Below are 6000 nucleotides of genomic sequence, written 5' to 3'. Positions count from 1 at the left end.
TTAGTTCTAACAGGTGGAATAATGACTTTTTCACCTGTCAACTGACAGCTTAAAATTCCCACACATGTAGACCATTTCTGTTTCATCTTTTCTTTGAATTTCAGCTGCTTTGCTTTTCAATGCCTGTGCTTTGCTGGTGTCTTCTTTGTGTCTGAAACTCTCACACTGAGTTCCGCCTCTTTGGTGCTGGGCTTTCTTTTCACAGTGACATTTCAACATAAACAGTCAATATTCATTACCTCAAAGGAGACTTCCCTCCTATTGCTGACCAATTAAATACCAGCTGAGTTAGGCAGACAAAGGTAAAGAAGCTGTAGCACAAGACTGGCTTGGAGTATACTTCTCTTAAAGGGGAAAAAATGTATTCAAAACAAAGAATTGACAATATCGGGAAAACCCAAAGCAGAGCAAAACAGTTTCTTCAGAAGTTACGCTCCTCCTCTTTATCTTGCATGGTCCTTTCCTAGTGTTATTCAGTCCTAGACAGGAATAGAAAAGATGCGTATGCATCACAGGGACAAAGACAGATTCCAGGTATTCCCATACAGTCTCAATAACTTTGATGAAATAACAAGGATATAACAAAAAATAATAACTAATATTTGATGCTGAGAGAAAGGGTTTCCCCCTTTTTATTTCCGAGATGTAAATAAGATCCAGATGTATTTTGAATGTTGTTGCATTACGTACAGTTCAGCAAAGACTGCTTCATTTTGTACTGAGGTTCAACTCTGACAAGGAAAATGCCCACCTGTACAGATCATGAGCAAAGGTGAAGAGGTATGCCAAGCTTAGGCTGATGAGAGCAGCCTGCTGACAGACAGCCTGGAGGCTGATGAACCTCCTTCTCTTCCTCAGAGTGGGAGGGGAAGGGCATTGGTATCATTCACTGTCTCCAAAACACAGGCACAGCCCTTAGGGGAAGGAATAGTTCTACACAAGGCAATGCAATTCAAGCATTCAGTTTCACCTGGAAAGTGCAGGAGCACTGAGTCATAAAAATACTAAGCTGAAAAGGACTGAGAGAGATTGTCTATATGGCATAACTGCCTCAAGGCAGGATCAGGTACCTGAACTATTCCTGACATGTTTGTCCAACCTCTTCTTGAAAACCAGAGGCAGCACAGCCTCTTACGCGTCCCTTGCCAATCCACACCAGTGCTAAACTGTGCTGAAAAGCTATCAAGTTCTTCTTACTGTCTAAACTAGACCCTTTTTGCTCTGAATTAAGCCTACATAAACCCAAATATGCACATACACAAATGACATCCACAGAGAAGTCCAGTGGTGCTCTGGCCCATACTGTTTTTCAAGGAGTTTAAGCATGGTTGCTGTTGAGTGATGAGAATTTTCAGACCAAAATAAATAAATAAATAAATAAATATATAGTAATGATTTATAATCTGAAACAATGAGGAAATTTAATTATTTGTCTTAAGAAATGTATTAATAGAATAACCCAGCAAAGAGAACAAAACAGCCTGAAATATGAGAGTATGCAGATCAGCCACAAATGTGATGCTAACAAAAACTAGTCTGAAAACAAAAGACTTAACGACTGCTCAGTGCAACATCAGGCTGAACTGTCACAGTCTGAAAGTGTACGTTCAATGATATGAAATAGTTCTTGTATTTTTACAGGAACATATAAAGATTTTTTTTCCTTCTTGTGAGACAGAGAGATTTCTATAGCACAAAAGGGCCCAATCCCACAGCCTGCCCTCAGTGGGAGGTTTGCTTAACCAAGAAATGCAATGTCAGGCATTCTCAGAGGATAAAAACAATACAAAGAATTGGTGTACATGCTTTATGTAAAGGTAACAGCTTCAATCCCTGAAAGCATCCAAATGATTTTTACTTAAATGGATGTGACATTGCCAAGAAAGAAACTTTATCCTCACGAGAGATCTTTATTAGCCAGGGTACTTAACCCTAAAGATGAGGAGAATTTAATAATCACAGGGTTGTTTTCTCCCTCTTTCTTTCATTTGTGCAACCAGCAGCTAGAGGGCACAAAAGAATGCTTTTACCTTATGATCTATCATATAAAAGAGCTCTACTGACTGAATAAACAAACAAACAAACAAACAAAAATCAGTGCTAATATCATAGTATACCACATATTTCGTTTAGAATCCTAGTCTGGGTTCTGTTTCTCAAGAAACAGTAGCAATTCAGAGAGACAGTGGCATGACAGTGCAGGAGACTAAACACCTTTATTCCACTAAGAATATGTATTTAAATCCCAGAACAGAGCAGGTATTTCATGCCACATACACTCTCTATGAACACGGTCATCATTACTTGCCATAACTGTTTTGCAGAGCTCTTTGTTTAAAACTAATATAAACACATATTTAACCTCCTTCATTCTTACATCTTAAATATTAATGCTGGCTGTGATTCTGCATTAATAACAGCTATTATTTTTGCATTAATAAGGAGCTTACGAGAATAAACATGGAAGTCATAGTGCAGTCTTCCTGTCAATTAAAAAGAGAGTCAGTTGTAGTTGCAGAGTACTTTATCTTATCATTTCACTCAGGACATTCCCAGGTTCATGGATCTGATCTGAATAGCTCCAGTGATGATAAACATGTAACTACGTAGAAAACCATCCTGGCAAGAAAGCCACAAAGGAGGTTATCAGTGAATTGCCAATTTTGAAAGCCCTCACTTTGGAAGGAGCATTATCACCATAAATGAGGTCATTTATGTGGACAATGCAAGCATGGAGCTTGACATTTTTCTACCAGAAATCCTAACAACCCCAAAGGGGTCACATTGGTTGCTGCACACTAAAATGGAGTGGACCTTAATAGCAACATGTGTATTTGTATGTGTGTATATACATATATACACACACACACATGTACTTAAAAAGTGAAGCAAAACAAAGACCCTTTCCCTTCACCCCTAATGAACTGCACCAACCCCTTAGGCAGAAATGACTTGGATCCAGATAGAGTGCCATTTGCCAAATTGTAAATTGCCTACATTTATTTTGGGAGTGCACTAAACAGAGTGCTAATTGCCTTGTTTAGCACTTTCCCTTCTTTCATTTGCACTGGTGTAAAATCTTAGTAAATTAACTCAGGATTTTATTATGTAGGTAGCATTTGAACAACTGAATCAGTGAGAAAGCAGCATCAAAGGACTGATAAAAGAGGAGTTGACTCTACCCAGAATGCCATTTATATGTCCCTTGAATTAAAAAGGATGAAATTAACTTTTAATCCTTTTGCTTTTCATATAGCTGATCTTAACATAACATGTATTACTCAGTCATTTTATTTGCATTTACTCATTTCAAAATGTTAATAACTGTGGTTGCAAGCTTACTGTATGGGAATGTGCAGTTGCTTGTATTCATATACATAAGTGTGTAGGATTCCTTAGTAATTTTTTTGAACTGCAGCCAAACACAGACTTGAGGCTTCTGTTTATTGTCAAAGAGAACACCCTGAAGAGCAATTCCCATCTAACTGTTCAGTGGGCTATGCAAAATTAGCTGGTGGTCTCACACTTGTCCACAGCACCAACGGTATCTTATTTTTACATAAAGTCCAAAGAGAAAATGGAGAAAAAATAATAGCCATATTCTCACCTCTACAATATTGATATTTCCCACAAGGAAATGAGAAACGTCATTTATTCTGGAAGCAAATTCAATGATATATATAAATGGTGTTTCAGATCAAAATCTTGCACCAACAATTTTTTTCCTTAAAATCCATAGGTAGAGGATTTCAGATTGGTAGCACTGTTGCTTGTGAACAGAATTACATTAAAAGAAAATGCAGAGTGAAGACCACAGAGTTAGCACTGTAGATCTGGGTTCTGTTCTGAACACATGTGCTGGGCAATTCCTGTCTTCATGTGACGGATTACAGCAGTGAGGAAACATTTGGGGTGTTCTACTGGCAGAACCTTAATTTTCTTAAGTTCAGAGAAGCCAAAACTTCTGTCTTCATAAGCAGCCTTATAATACAGAAAAGATGATAAAAACCTGTTTGTTGCTGTCAATAAACACTGTACTTGCCAAAACTTGATTTACTCTTTTCTCCTTTCAGTTTGCTGTCCTTTCAAATCGTATATTTGTATATATGAGGAGCACAGTGTCATCAAAAATATGAAAATTGATTTACTAAAGTTAGAATGAATTTGAGAAACTATTAAAAAACAGTAAGGTATGTTTTCTTAGTTTCTGATAGACTTTTTGAAAGGCTAATTTGCTGGTTATTTTTCCCTTAGTACTTCTGATTGTAATGGGAACGGGAAATACGGACCAACATAGTATCAAAAGTCAGCGAGTCCTGTGTCCTTAGTTTTCTATGAACTTTTTAGTAAATAACACATTATATAATCATTTGCAAGTACTCAACATTTAAGGTACCATACGAAACAGAAGAAAAAGGATCTCTCTACAAAGCAGGGTGGGGTTTTTTAATGAGAGTTTTTTAGTTCGGTTTCCAGACCAGCATGGTTTGGGAGGGCTCCAGGTAACTATCGAAACTTTTGGATGCTTCTCCTAATTGAACCGCCAAGCCATTTGAAGTTCCTCTATTATTATCTAACACCTGGCTGCACTGCTGTAAAGTGCTGTGTGAATAAAATAAGATATGATTTAATGTGTGCTAGCAATTATTTGCCAAAAGAACATAAGAAATGTTTCCTAATGATTCTCTGTACATAAATTCATAATAAGGATTCAGAACTTACTCCTTCCATTGCAAAGGCAAGAGAAGCCATGCCACGTGTTTCCATGACAGCAAGTGCAGACACATTATTTGGGACCACATCTTCTTGCTACAAGACTTAGTGAGTAGGAAAGGAGTAGGTTATAGATTTATTTTTTATCTTTACAATATCATTAATTAGGAAGTGATAGCCCAGTTACTGCCTTTTTTTTTCTTTTTTTTTTTTTTTTTTTATTACAAGTAATGTATAGCACTCATTCAAGCACTAGGACTCCATGATGTTCCCTGCTATGAACATACGTAACAAAAAATTTAGACCCTACATCTGGAAGTTTTCATTATAATCTGAAGTGTTGAATTCAAAGCACTGAAGAGCAGACAAAATCTGTACCAGAGGGAAAGTAGCCACAGACCACATACAGCTCAACAGACATAAATACAGTCTTTCCTCGAGGTGCTGCATAAATCTAGAAAGATTAAGTTGGTTCTGTCAGTTCAGTGGAGAAGTTAGTTAACTGCTGAGGAGAGTACATTTACTAGAGAAATAAGATCTAGGACATGGGTTGTGTAATTCTGAAAAAGGAGTACTCTGGAGCTTAAGGACAGGACGTTTTTTTAATTGACCTCCAGTGTTTGACCATTTGGCCTTGTAGTGTCAGGAATATGTTTTTAATGAATTAAGATAATACTAAAAAACAAATTGGAAGGAACATCTGCTTTCAAATTCTTTGTTATTTGGTGTTTAGTCACAAACACACACACACAAAAAAATGAAACAGAAAAAGAACAGAAAAAATACACAAAGAGAAACTTGTCTCCGAATACAGTACAAAGATTTTTATGTTCTAATATAGTCCCTGATCTCAGGCAAAATGAATATGCTAAAGAATCTCCATCAAAAACATTAATGCAGAAGAATTGGCCACCCTTAATGTTCCAAATATATGCTGCACAGTATCACTTTGTAATAGAAAACCATTCATAAAAATATATAGTATTCCAGTCACAAAATACAAAGAACTTTACAGTTCTACCAATATAACACCTTCACCACAATGATCTTTACTTTGTATTACCAATAGGATTTTCTCAAAAGTTGCAGACTTCAAAAAGAAATAATCCAAGCAAGATGGTTACACTAATAAATTAGAACTAACCTTGTTGAGGTGTCTTACAGGGGCAAGTTCTGGTATTCCCTCCTTGTTCAACAAGCCCATTTGTTTCAGTAAGTTAATTTTCAGAGCCAGTTCTACGATCAATACCTCCTCCATCACCATTCCTAAGCAAGCACTCTAGCTAA

The 6000-nt window shown here is 36.8% G+C and overlaps 1 long non-coding RNA gene across 2 annotated transcripts in view; it reads right to left on the bottom strand.

Annotated features, from left to right (window-relative positions):
• Positions 1 to 355: 355 nt before the first annotated feature.
• LOC121076282 overlaps positions 356 to 6000 on the bottom strand; it is a 105614-nt gene continuing 99969 nt past the window's right edge. For both annotated transcript variants that reach the window (XR_005823444.1, XR_005823443.1), the window contains one exon: positions 356 to 479. This is a non-coding gene — a long non-coding RNA (uncharacterized LOC121076282). The remainder of the gene's footprint in view (positions 480 to 6000) is intronic.

Source organism: Cygnus olor, chromosome 11 (genome assembly GCF_009769625.2).
Source record: "Cygnus olor isolate bCygOlo1 chromosome 11, bCygOlo1.pri.v2, whole genome shotgun sequence".
Lineage (NCBI taxonomy): Eukaryota > Metazoa > Chordata > Aves > Anseriformes > Anatidae > Cygnus > Cygnus olor.
The sequence above is the reverse complement of the archived record's forward strand: the minus strand, read 5'-3'. Positions and strand labels throughout refer to the sequence as shown.